This window comes from Hyperolius riggenbachi, chromosome 7 (assembly GCF_040937935.1).
Source record: "Hyperolius riggenbachi isolate aHypRig1 chromosome 7, aHypRig1.pri, whole genome shotgun sequence".
Taxonomy (NCBI): Eukaryota; Metazoa; Chordata; class Amphibia; order Anura; family Hyperoliidae; genus Hyperolius; species Hyperolius riggenbachi.
This window is the reverse complement of record NC_090652.1, coordinates 134227018-134241240: the sequence shown is the minus strand read 5'-3', so window position 1 is coordinate 134241240 and position 14223 is coordinate 134227018. Positions and strand designations below refer to the sequence as shown.

General features: G+C 47.9%; 1 long non-coding RNA gene across 1 annotated transcript in view; it reads left to right on the top strand.

Annotated features, from left to right (window-relative positions):
- The window catches only part of LOC137524602 (uncharacterized), a 59781-nt gene extending 46168 nt beyond the window's left edge, over nucleotides 1-13613 (top strand). The window contains exon 4 of the long non-coding RNA XR_011022731.1: nucleotides 13436-13613. This is a non-coding gene — a long non-coding RNA (uncharacterized lncRNA). The remainder of the gene's footprint in view (nucleotides 1-13435) is intronic.
- Nucleotides 13614-14223: the final 610 nt, after the last annotated feature.

The window sequence follows — 14223 nt, the reverse complement described above, 5'->3', positions numbered from 1 at the left end:
GTATCAGTGGCTTCTGTTTTACTGGGAAGTAACACTGAGTTATCCATGGTACAGGCTGGAGTTACAGGAACATTCACAAGACATGGCAGGGACTCAGTAACTGGAGAAGTGGGACAGTCTCCAATTGACAGTGTGTCTTCCCTGGTATCAACTGATTGAATCGCATAAAAATCGTCCAAAATCATTTTCCACACATCGATCAATGGAGCCACAAAGTCATACCCACACACACCAGTTTTTATTAGGTTATAGGCAGACTTAATACATGCATTCAATACTAATTCACTTTCCTTGCTTCACAAATAAGTTGATTTGTTCAATACTCTGTAATATCTCCTCATAATCATACTCAGATAATTCTTTTAAACAAAAATCTTTATTTTCCCTAGCCAGTGATGAAAGTTCATTAGTAGTTTCATAAGTCCATTTAACTCCCCTGAAAGACAATTGCATTTCATTATCTGTTAATGGCAGAATCTCATTATAGGTCTCAGTCGCTAAGGATAACGACTCTGCAGATCGGACACGTTTCTTAGAACGTTTGCGTTTTGCCTTAGACCCTGCTGTTTTTGGTGATTTATTCAAGGCTGCAGGAAAATTATCAGGAACACTCTCTGCTTGCTGATCATTTTTGCAAACAATTGAAGGGGCAGCTGATTGGCTTGCTGCCAGGAGTTCATTTAGAGGAAAAGGCAATGGATCTATGCGCAACCAGTTATGGATTACAAACACTAGAAATTCCAGCGGCCTCTCTTTCAAATCGGAATGATCGAGAACATCAAATGCCCACTGAAGCAATTGCCCTTTAAACAAATTATAAACTAGCTGGAGTGCCAGGTTGAAACAGGAGTCGCTTGGAGATCGGGATTGGCCAGGAACCTGGCACATTCAGAGAAAAACTCATTTTCTGTCTCAGAGTTAAGTTCTTCAAATTTCTTGAAGGAACAGGAACCATAATTAACAGTGTCATACTTTCTGGGAATCCCCCCCACAATGGGGATTGGTAATGGGGTTTTCATAATGTAAGGCTTGGTGGTGTATTCTCCACAGTCAGCATGCAACGCATGAGCTGACGTGAAGGAGGTACACACACTAGCACAAGGAAACAGGCTATCCCTAGTATAGTGGAGGGGAGGACTGACTCCAATAGGAGATTGTGGCGCACAGAGCCAGTGCAGATCCGACAGCCACAAACAATACTTTCGCTATAACGTCTCAGCGCAAAGTAGCGCTGAGCGCATAAACCAGAACTGAGGAAATCAGGACAGGTAGTCAGAATGAACGCTTGCTTAATTAGCCACTACTTAGTGACAGCAAGCGTCCACAATAAAACAGACTGGAATGAGGCAGCCAATGCGTTGCGGCGATGGCGTGCCTCACAAAGACAGGACAGGATAGTCAGGAAATAGCAGGATCAAGATAGATGAATGTAACACAGATAAATATACAATAAGTATGATTTCCTAGCGTATTACAATTACAGCTATCAATGAAACTATTTGTAACGTCTGACTAACATATGTATATATCGGCAATGAACCGATATATGACATAAGCAGGAACACTGACTTAGGACTGGAACGATACAGGGAACAGGACTCAGAAGGATTCGCTATCTCTTCGCAGAGATGAACGCAATCCACAAACGGTAACAGGACAGGATTCAGAAGGATTCGTTATCTCCTCGCAGAGATGAACGCAATCCACAAACAGGACCAGGAACAGGATAACTAGCTCAGCACGGGTGATCAACGTGCTAGAACTGACTAGCTGAACACAGGATATAAACAGTTCGTGTACGTATATATCAGCGTCACTGATGTATCAACGTAACACGAATACAAGGAAAATAATAAACGTGCTGGTATGCATATATATGGGCAATGAACAAATATATGATGCAAAACCAGCAAAGTATCTTTAGAACAAGAAACACAATCGGGGGCTGAAGCGACAGCAAGACAGGCTTAAACTGAAGCTATGAAAACCCGAGGAGTCCTGCAGGAAGCAGATCTTTATACTGAGGTCATCCAATGGGAACAGACATGCAGATTCCCACACAGGTGAATGGTAATCAGTCACAAGCTGACAGCAGGGAAAGGCAGACAAAGCTATGCAGCTTGCATGGAAAGAGATCAGAACTGCCTGAGCTGCAGCACTACTACTTCCAGCAATATCTGCTGCAGCAGCGATCATGACAGAACCGTGAGCTCCTGGCAGTCAAACTCGCCTTTGAGGAATGGCGCCATTGGCTCGAAGGTGCAGAGCATATGATTACGGTCTATGCAGACCATAAAAATTTAGAATATATCGAGGGTGCCAAGAGACTCAGTCCTCGACAAGCCCGTTGGTCCTTGTTTTTCTCGAGGTTCAGATTTGTTATTACGTACAAACCGGGAAGTAAAAACATCAAGGCAGACGCACTGTCTAGATGTTTTGAGCCTGAGACAGTGCAGCCACCAGCCCCGGAAAACATTCTGCCCGAGAAGATTGTCATAGCAGCCACCGACACATGGGAGGATTGGTTGTCTGTGCTGGGTCCGTGTCAATGAGATATTCCAGAAGGGAAACCTGATGGGGTATTGTTCGTCCCTCTGCATTTCCGTTTGCAGATTCTACAGCTGTTTCATACACATAAGAATGCAGGGCATCCTGGAGTGGCCAGGACGCAGGATTTGCTCTCTAGATGTGTGTGGTGGCCATCCCTGGCAACAGATTGTAAGGAGTTTGTCAGAGATTGTTCAGTTTGTGCCAGGAACAAACCTTTCAGGCAGGCTCCAGTGGGCACACTTCAGCCTTTACCTGTGCCTGAGCAACCATGGACCCATTTGTCCATGGATTTTATAGGTAAACTTCCTAGATCGGAGGGCAAAACGGTCATCTGGGTGGTAGTAGACAGATTCAGCAAGATGGCTCACTTTGTTCCGCTGGACGGACTCCCCTCAGCCCAGGAATTGGCGGATCTCTTCATCCACCACATTTTTAGGTTACATGGGATACCAGAAAATGTGGTGTCAGATAGGGGAGTCCAGTTCGTGTCCAAATTTTGGAGATCATTTTGTCATCATCTGGGAATGAACTTGTCATTTTCCTCAGGCTACCACCCACAGACCAACGGGCAAACCGAAAGAGTCAATCAGTCACTTGAGCAGTTCCTCAGGTGCTATGTGGCTGATCAGGGCCGTGCAGAGGGTCCTTAAGTGGGGGGTGCTCAAATTTAAAAAAGGGGCCTGGCAATGCCTTCCCCCGCATGCCCCCCGCTCCTCGTTTCTGGCTAGGGGGGTATTGATTGTCATGCTGCTGAATGCAGATGATGGGTGCCATGTAGGTTCTGGGTGTAAGTACTGAGTGTCATGTGGGTTCTGGCTATGGTTGGGTATCGAGTGTCATGCGGGTGTTGATTGCAAGAACTTAGTGCCATGTAAGATCTGGGTGCATGTTCTGGATGTCATGTGGGTTCTGGGTGCAGGTACCGGGTGTGACATGGGTGCGAATACTTGGCGCCATGCCTGTACTGGGTGCTGGCTATGGGTGGGCTTTGGGCATCACATGGGTGCGGTTACGGGTTAAGTGCATACTTGGTGCAGATAGTGGGTGCCATGTGGAAGCTGTGTGCAGGTGTGCGTACTGGGTGCAATTTTAGGCCTGGGTGAAGATACTTGGCGTCATGTGAGTGTGAGTACTGGGCGCCAGCTATGAGGGGAAGGGGTGGGTGATTGGAAAAGTAGAGGTCAGTGTGGGTGCTGCAGGAAGGGGCAGGGCCATGCAGTGGATCCTCAAGGGTGTGGTGCTCAAATTTGAGGTCAATGTGGTTGATGGGGGAAGGGTAGGTTACTGTGGGTGCTGGGAGGAGAAGGAACTGTGGGTGCTGTGGAAAGTAGAGGTCAGTATGGGTGCTGGCGGAAAGGGAGGTCACTGTGGGTCCTTTGGGGGAGATCACTGTGGGTCTTGGGAGGTAGAGGTCATTGTGGGTGCAGGTGGTGGGAGGTCACTATGGGTGCTGCTATGAATGGCATAGTTGCTGCTAAAGGAGGTAGAGGTCAGTGTGGGTGCTGGGGGAAGGGTAGGCCACTGTGGGTGCTGGGAGAAGTCAGTGTGGTTACTGGAGGAGGGAGTGGATGCTGGGTGTTGGGAGAAGCCACTGTGGGTGCTGGCAATGGAAGAGGTCACTGTAGGTGCTGCTTTTGGGATGGGAGGTCCCTGTGGGTGCTGCAGGGGACAGGAGGGTAACCACTGGGTGAAGGAAAAATCACTGTGGGTGCTGGGGGAGGGATAGGTCAGTGTGGGTGCTGGGGTAGGCAGGATCACTGCTAGAGCTGGGGAGGGAGAGGTCACTGTGGGTGCTAGGTGGAGGGAGAGGTCACTGTGGGTGCTGGGGGAGGGAGAGGTCACTATGGGTCCTAGGTGGAGGGAGAGATCACTGTGGGTGCTAGGTGGAGGGAGAGGTCACTGTGGGTGCTGGGGGCGGGAAAGGTCACTGAGGGTGCTGGGGGAGGGAGAGGTCACTGTGGGTGCTGGGGAGGGAGAGGTCACTATGGGTCCCAGGTGGAGGGAGAGGTCACTGTGGGTGCTAGGGGGAGGGAAATGTCACTGTGGGTGCTAGGTGGAGGGAGAGGTCACTGTGGGTGCTAGATGGAGGGAGAGGTCACTGTGGGTGCTGGGTAAGAGTCACTGTGGGTGCTAGGTGGAGGGAGAGGCCACTGTGGGTGCTGGGGGAGGGAGAGGTCGCTGTGGGTGCTGGGGAGGGAGAGGTCACTATGGGTCCCAGGTGGAGGGAGATGTCACTGTGGGTGCTAGGTGGAGGGAGAGGTCACTGTGGGTGCTAGATGGAGGGAGAGGTCACTGTGGGTGCTGGGTAAGAGAGAGGTCACTGTGGGTGCTAGGTGGTGGGAGAGGCCACTGTGGGTGGTGGGGGAGGGAGAGGTCACTGTGGGTACTGGGTAGGGAGAAGTCAGTATGGGTCCTAGGTGGAGGGAGCGGTCACTGTGAGTGCTAGGGGAGGGAGTGGTCACTGGGTACTAGGTGGAGGGAGAGGTCACTATGGGTGCTGGGGGAGTTAGAGGTCAGTATGGGTCCTAGGTGGAGGGAGAGGTCAGTATGCCACACTAGGATTCCTGTCTGGGCCTCTTCACTTGAAAGTGTCCCAGGCGGGGGCGGAGCTTCCCGCGGGTGGGCGGGGCTTATCACGGTCTGGGGCGGAGCTTATTTTGCGTGGCGAGAGGGGCCTTTTTTAAAGATTTTAAAAAGGGGGTGCCTGGGCACCCAGAGCACCCCCCTGTGCACGTGCCTGTGGCTGATGCCCAGCTGGAGTGGGCAAAATTCCTCCCATATGCAGAGTTTGCACATAATAATCTTAAGAGTACTTCTTCGGGATTCTCCCCCTTTCAGGTGGTTTCGGGGAGATCTCCTAAGTTCTCTCCGTTACCTGTGGTGTCCTCTTCTCTTCCTGCCATGGAAGATTGGCAGAGGTCTTTAAGGGACATCTGGGCTATGGTGAAAAGAAATCTGGAAAAGGCTTTTGTGACCCAGAAAAGACGTGCTGATAAGAGACGGTCTGTTGAATGGGAATTTGTTCCTGGGGATATGGTGTGGGTTTCTACACGACACTTGGCGTTGAAACAGCCTTCAGCCAAGCTGGGCCCTAGGTTTATAGGCCCATATCCGGTATCCAAGAAAGTGAACAATGTGACCTATGTGATCACTCTACCTTTCAGCATGAGATGTGGGAAGTCTTTTCATGTGTCTCTTTTGAAGCCTGCAGTGCATGTGGATTCCTCTCCCCCCCCCCCCCCCCCTGTGGTAGTTGATGGAGAGCCCGAGTATGAGATTGAGCAGATATTGGATTCTCGTCGGGTGCGCAAAACTCTATTCAGTATCTGATACACTGGAAGGGGTATGGGCCTGAGGAGAGATCTTGGGTGCCAGCTCATTACATGCATGCTGAGGAATTGAGGCAAAGGTTTCATTAATTACACCCTGAGAAGCCGTGTGGTACGTGTCCGAAGTCCACGCCTCAAGGGGGGGGGTACTGTAATGAATAGGCACATGTCAGCTGCGGTGGATAGCAGTACCACCGCAGCTGCTCCTGGTTCTCTGTCTGCCAGTCTCCCCGCACCTCGGCCGTCTAGCACGCCGAGGTCGTAGAATGGTTGCATGTCGGCCGCGGGGGATGAGGGGTACACCGCGATCAGTGCTAGGTCCCTGCCTGCTGGATCGTTTGCATCCCGAGCGTCTAGTACGCCGGGGACGCGTGTCTCTGCTCAGCTCAGGGGAAATCAGCGCGTGCGCGCACTTGCCGTCAGAATCTTTATGCTAGGAGGAGGTGCGTCAGCTGGTCGGCTGACGTCACAGGGCGCGCTCACCGCTTCTGATTGGCCAGGCCTGGTGGGCGTGCCTCGGGGATCTCCTCCGCTTCTTAAGCCTCTCGGCTTCATTTGCAAACTGTCTGCTGTTGCGAATACTTCGTGTTAGCACTGAGACCTAGAGAGGTTCCTGTGGATGATAGATGTATATGCAGTGTTTGCGATATACATCTATCTATAGTTAGCATTTACTTATATTGTATTTTCTGTGTATGACTCTGGCTAGTTCTGACCTATCTTACTCTTAGTGATTCTGTACCTTTGCCTATCTGATCCTGTTGCCAACTCAGCCTGTTTACCGTTCTGTCTCTGCCTTCTGATTTAGTACCTCTGCCCATCTGATATTGTACCCGACTCTGCCTGAAATACTTTCCGCCTCTGCTTAACGATTCTGTACCTGCTCTGTCTGTCTGTTGCTGAACCGATCTGTCTGACCTCTCTAATCTCACCAGGGAGCCCTTGCCCCTGGTGAGGAGTGCTGTACTGATAGTGCCCACCAGCTCCTCTGGTGAGGTATAGTTAACTCTATCGGTAGATACTGTTGCACCAATCACTACACTCTGTGCATTAAAGTGGTATTATTTGCCAGTTACATATCAGTACCTATATACCAGTATTATTGGTGATTCTGCAGATCACCATATAATCCGGTATATATCTGATTATAGGTGATACTGCAGATCACCTGATAATCAGAAAACTGTTCTTGCTAACATCAATCGTTACAGTAACATATATCATATCAAACACGTTTCATACATTTATGTTAATTAGGAATAAATAAACAAATCTACATCAGGGCAAAGACAGGTAGCAATATGTACATTTTACAGACTTGCAGCTCTCTTATGGTGGCAGGTCATAGCATGCAAGTTTACCATTACAGGCCTATTTATAGAAGTTATCTATAAGGAAGTGCGGAAGAGCAGCCGCTCGCTCTCAGAGCGGGGCGGCTGCTTCCGCATCCAGCATGGCAGCGCCGCGTGGAGGAGCCGCCGCATGCCGCGTGAGCAGTGGTGAACGCGGAAAGGCCACCGCGTGCAGTGCGGCGGCTCCCGCGGCGGACATCAGGGACAGTGCTGGTGTGGCTGGGACTCATAGTCCACCAGCGTTGAGAGTGACGCGCGCGCACTGAGGCAGAAAATATATGACAGCCAGAAGTGAGTCAGCTGACCAGGCTGGTCAGCTGACTCTGGCTCCACTCCTCATTGGTCCAGCACTTAGGGAGGTGCTGGAGAGATGCCTGTGTATATATACAGCTGGCTGTTCAGTTGCTGGTTGTCTGGCGTTGCGATCACAACGTGGTAGCACTCAGACCTTAGTCAGATCCTAAAGTGTGCCGGGACCAGCTGGAGCTGTAATCCTACATTTAGCCAGATTCTGTTGATAGCTTAAAGAGAGTCTGAAGCGAGAATAAATCTCGCTTCAGACCTCATAAATAGCAGGGGCACGTGTGCCCCTGCTAAAACGCCGCTATAGCGCGGCTTAACGGGGGTCCCTTCACCCCCAAATCCCCCTCGATACACCCGGGGAGCGCTTCCTGGTTGGGGCAGGGCTAGCCGCCGCAGCCCTGCCCCACGCGCGTCTGTCAGCGCGTATCTCCGCCTCTCCCCCGCCCCTCTTAGTCTTCCTTCACTGAGATGGGCGGGGGAGAGGCGGCGATGCGCCGCTGACAGACGCGACTGGAGGCAGGGCTGCAGCCGTTAGCCCTGCCTCCAGGAAGCAATAAATCACGACCAAATCTGCGACCAATTGTCGCAGTGGTCGTTTTGGGGGTGAAGGGACCCCCGTTAAGCCGCGCTATAGCGGTGGTTTAGCAGGGGCACACGTGCCCCTACTATTTATGAGCTCTGAAGCGAGATTTATTCTCGCTTCAGAGTCTCTTTAAAGGGAAGGTCCAAGCAAAATAAAAAAATGAGTTTCACTTACCTGGGGCTTCTACCAGCCCCCTGCAGCCATCCAGTACCCTCGTAGTCACTCACTGCTGCTCCAGTCCCCCGCTGGCAGCTTGCCGACCTCGGAGGTTAGAGGGCCGCATTGCGTACATTTTTACGCATTCCCACTAGTGCAGGAACATTAACACATACATTTTTACGCGTTACTGGTTCAATGCGTAAATTTTTACGTATTGAACCAGTAACACGTAAAAATGTATGTGTTAATGTTCCTGCACTAGCGGGAATGCGTAAAAATGTATGCAATGCGGCCCGCCGACCTCCGAGGTCGGCAAGCTGCCTGCGGGGGACTGGAGCAGCAGTGAGTGACTACGAGGGCACAGGGTGGCTGCATGGGGCTGGTAGAAGCCCCAGGTAAGTGAAACTCATTTTTTTATTTTGCTTGGACCTTCCCTTTAAAGTACTAGTTTGATTGTGATTATCTGTTATGACCCTTTGCCTGCCTGACTATCCTCCTGAACTCTGATCTTGTACCTTGCCAGTCTGATACTCTGTTGCCGAACCCCGGCTCGTCCTTAGACTCTGCTTCTGCCTCCTGATCTTGTGCCTCGATATTTCTGATATCCTGTTGCCGAACCCTGCCTGTACCTTAGACTCCGCCTCTGCCTTCTGAATCTGTACTTTGTCTGTCCGTGTGTTTACGACCTGGCTTGTCCGACCTCGAGAACCAACCTTACTGTTGGAGGCGGTTCCCAGTCCTGTTAGTGACACCTCCTCCTGAGTGTCACTCTCTGATAGTCCTTCCTGCTCTCAGCCGGACTCCTCCCTACTTGGAGAGTTCAGGCCTTCGGAAGGAGTCCGTGCAGTACTCCTTACTGCTCTGAGGCCTTGTCCTCTAAGTGTTACTGTTACACCAAACACTACACTCTACTCAGGTGTCCAGAGGTTAGCAAGTATATCGGATTATCGGTGATACTGCAGATCATCTATAATCTGGTATATATCTGTATTCCCAGTGATACTGCAGATCACCGGTAATCAGATCCTCTCTGTGTTACACCGATCGTTACAATATCTTTATGCACAAATATCAAATGATGCACACATGTTCTTCTTTACTAAGGTATTTTAAGGCATTTCGCACAAAATCTGCAAAATGTTTTCATCAGTATCAAGATAACAAAGTAAGGGCCTGATTCATCAACGAGAATAACCAGCACTGCTTCAGCAGCACTTGTTACAAGACAATTAGCAGCCGCTATAGAGGCTACGCTCACTCCTTGCACCGTAGCCTGCCTTATTTTGTTACGCGCGTTGCTTCCTTCGCAACGTGAGCACCTATAAATAGCGGCTGCCTCTGTGAAGTATTCCGACCGTGATACTTCACTAGCACGGCGGCCTCTATGTTAATTAGCATAGAAGCTAGTAAAGTATCAGGGTCGGGATACTTCACAGAGGTGGCCGGTATTTATAGAAGCATGTTGCTAACAAAATAAGGCACGCTACAAGGAGCTCATTGTTTTGCAATGAGAGCTGCTGAAGCAGCGCTCGTTATTCTCGTTGATGAATCCGGCCCTTAGAGTTCGATGTTCGATGTTGATTTTCACTGATAGTGTTCAGTGAAGAATATGGCAAATACAATGATATGGTTGTGTGAATAACACCTCTGTGTCTACCGTTAAGTTTGGTCTCCTACAAATGTACCAAAGATGTCCCATTTCAGCAAGGAAGAAGATGCAACCAGCAAGTGATTGCTGGCTCTCCAGGTTCGCTGTCACACTTGTCTGTTATGCCAGCAGCAGTAACAGCTACTGCCAGCATCAGTAAAAGCTACTAATTAGCAGCTGCCACTGTGCCAGCATCAGTAGCAGCCACTCAATAGCAGCAGTCACGGTGCCAACAGCAGCACCAGCCACTAATTAGGAAAAAGTCTGGGAAGCACTGCCTTATTACAAGTACAAGCTAACTCCATCACCCTCCACCTCCAATCGCTCTCAAGAAGTACATTCAGGTCTTACCCTTTAGGCTGGTTTCACACTGCTCACTGGCAGTAGCGGTGTGGTCCGCGGTCCACACAAAACAGGCCTTTGGGGATTACCGCATTATTCGCCGCAGGAGTCGCACGGTAACGTAGGCATGCGATTGCGTTAGATTAGACACTTTTGGAGCACTGCATAGCGTAGAGTGCGATATGCCCCGTAGATTTTCATTGCTCTAGCGTTAGGCTGCGGAAAAATGCCACACCGCACCAGTGTGAAAGGCCCTTCAGAAAAAATAGAACTGTCCAAAAATGCCCATTAACTGTACAATATTTTTGTCAGATGCAATAATTCGATCACATTTTTATGATGGAAACGTACAGAAAGAAAACCATGCACTGTGTGGTGAAAATCGATGTGAAACAATTCTATAGTCAATTAAAATTAAACAGAGTAACCAAGCAGCTCAGAATGACCCAAACCACTAAGAATGTTCACTTATAGCTGAATTATTGCAAGTTTCCTTCTGTTTTAAGAAGACAAATTTCACCAAGCATTGATTATTAGTAGGAGGGCTATTCAGTCTCTTTTATCCCCCTATACATTCCTAGTGGTTTGGGTCACTCCGAGCTGTTTGATTACTCTGTTGTACTGGTCCATCCTTATCCCCATACATCCATATCAATCCCTGCCATGTACTGATGAGGACCAAAAGTCCGAAACAGGCTGTCTACATGTGGGGTTAATGTGGCTGTGTAATATTTAAAGCTATAGGCTTTCTATACACCAGCGGTTCTGGATGCTAGCTTGGCTTACAAGGGCAAAGAGATAATTTGCATATTCAGTAGTGGTGCATTGTGGATAAGCACAAATGTTCACTTATAGCTGAATTATTGCAAGTTTCCTTCTGTTTTAAGAAGGCACATTTCACCAAGCAATTTAAAATAAAAAATTTTGTCCACCAGAATGTTGGATTTTGCAAGCATATCTGAAGAGAGAAAGTGCCAGAATCTTCCAGTTTATGTAGTCCATTGATAATTACCTTCTGATTACTTTCAGTCCCGCTTATCTGGTGGAATGATTGCATCTGAGGAAAATATTGTACTGCTAATGGGCACCTTATAGTTTCACTTATTTGGGGCTTCTACCAGCCCCCTGCATCTGCCTGTGCCCACACCTCCTTGATTTTGGCAACTAGGCCAGTCGATGGCCACTGCGCCTGCATGGCCCTAGCCGCGCACATGATCACGCTTCCGTCGCCGGCTAGTTCACACTTGAATGCATTTTCACATGCAGAAAAAAAATGATAGCAGTGTAGCACTGTGTGCATTTTCTCCATCAATTACATTAGCCTCTGTGAAAAAGCACACGCGTTTACCCACATACAGACACACATGGTGTGCAGAAAATGCATCCTAATAATCGTGCATAGAAAAATGACAGACAAGTATGCTCCCAGCCTAATGGCCTCTTATTCACGGATGCCGGCCACAAGCGCCATTCAGCTGTAATTACATGCAGCTGAGTGGAAGCGGTCGGTAACACCGGGCATCATGTTTTACAAACAGCAGCAGTAAACTGTCTGATGTTGCGTCTAAGCACGGCAAGCGTCGTGCTCAGAGGTAACTACATCAGGGCGCTGCCTGTGCCGAGTGCTAGCAAGCAACCGGCTGGAGCATGGAAGCAGCTGACAGGTGGTGAATTCACTGCCTTCAGCTGCTTGTGAAAAATACGCCTTTGGGTAACCGTACATCTAGCGAATTCTGATTCAATCGACAAAGCGATTGATTTTATTGGGAGATCAACTTCAGTGTAGTTGATCGAAAATGGATGGGCTAGTAGCCCATACAGTAAAAGCGAAGTCCAATGCGATTCACTTTCACAAAACAATCTGACCAATGTTGTGCCTCCATGTTCTGAATGCAAAAATCGATTCAGAGTCAATCGAATGGAATGTGAACAGTAACAGATTCCTGTCCAATCGACTGATATCTTGCATCCTGCTCTATCGACTAAGATGATCGATTTGACATGATATCTCTCCATGATATGGTATCTCTCTTTGACATGATATCTCTCTTTGATTAAATAATCAAATCAGATGGTCGATCGTATAGCCAAACCACTAGCTGCATGGCAACCTTTAGGGCCTTTTTCACACTGGTGCAGTGAGGCATTTTTGCTGCACCTTACAAATATGCTAATGAAAGTCTAGGCGGGATATCACGCAGAATGCGGTACAGAGTGGCATGCTGAAAGTCGTGAATCTAATGCAAGCGCATACCTACGTTACGGTGCGACGACCTGCAGTGGACCGGAAGTCATGTAAATCTATGGCGATGCGTGTTCTTTAATACGACTGCCACAAGTTTTCTGCATCACACGTGCGTATTTTTGCAGTACACTTCTGCGCGTGTCATCTATTTGGCCAAAGGAAGTGAGCGCTAGAGTGGATCATTTCCTGGTTGGCCTGCTGACAGATGGGGATTATCGTGTATTAACACGGAAATCCCTGAAGGCCTGTTTTGGATGGCGCAGTACCTGGAACGCCTGGCAACCGCCAATATGCAGTGTGAAACTGGCCTTAGTGTCTCATAACAGGCAGAAAAATGAAGGCATGGACTAAATCCTAAAGGCCGGTGCACACTGTCCATAAAAACGGTCCGTTTCCAGAACGTATCGCAACGGATGCGAACAGATCCTCAGTCTGTTTGAAAAGGATCTGTTCAGTCCGTTCTGCTGATTGAACCACAAATATAGGGAATCTACAATAATTCTGAATTTACTAATGCATCAACCGATCGCTAACGGAACAGAAGTCACGGATGAGAAACTGATGCCCAATAAAACAGATCCGTTTGTTGGATGGATCAGTTTTTACCCAGATCCGTTTTTCATCCTTGCAGTGGAAAGCGGCTTGTAATGGTTGCCAGGGTGACAAGATGCCAAATTCATACTTTGTCCTCCTCTAACCCAACTTTCTTTTGACTAACCTTCCATGTGCAGCCCCACTTCTGTGTATAACCTCCCCTAACATGCAGCAGCCCACCTCCCTATAAACACACAGCCCCCATATCCATATTTAACATTGACAAACAGCATCCCCTATTTTTCTTGTTTTTAACAATGTTTTTGCATTAAAGAGTATAAAACACAATATGCATTAAAGGAACCTAAGCAGTGTTTTTTGCCTTTTAAGAAACAATTGATAAAAAGGCTCACCTGTCCGCCGGCACGACTCCTGGCCTCCTCCAGTGACCTCACCGCGAGCTCCTCTTCCTCGCCACACTGGTGCATCTATCTGTCTGCAGTGTGTGGGCAGGCAATAGATCCCTGTCCATCTTGATGATATCTTCAAATTGAATAAAAATATCTTCATACAGTGTATGGTGCTTGTTTTCAGCAATGGGCATTCGATGATATTGATAATAAAGTGTCTTGTGCCGGTAGAGAGTCAATCTATATATGAAATCAAAAAGAAAATAATGAATTAGAGAAAATGATGATATATAGCCATCAATAATCTAGAAATACAGGGTTATAATAAGCTTAAACAAGGCTGTGAATTTTTTTTTTTTACAATTAGTGCTTCCATTCATTGATGTAGACCCTAACATATGCAATATATAAATACATAAAAAACAAACATGCTAATGAGGCAGCAGTTTTTGTTGTACTTAATTGTGCAATTGTGAATCATTACCTGTTCATGTACTCAGTTATGAATATTATATTGTGATTCGTGGTCATTTGGGCCAGATCCCCCAAATGCTGTTTTGGTTTTTAATTGTTTTTATCTGTTTTTTTGGCACCAATAAAGTTATATTTTATCTGTATACTGGCTACAGGTTTTGAGTTGTATTACAATTTCTATATGGATGCCTTTTTTTGCATGCTCATTTGGTTTCATCCATTTAGGCACTTATCATGGTGTCAGTTTTGTTTGATTGAGTGGCTCATTTTTGAGAAAAAGAAAAAAACGCAGCA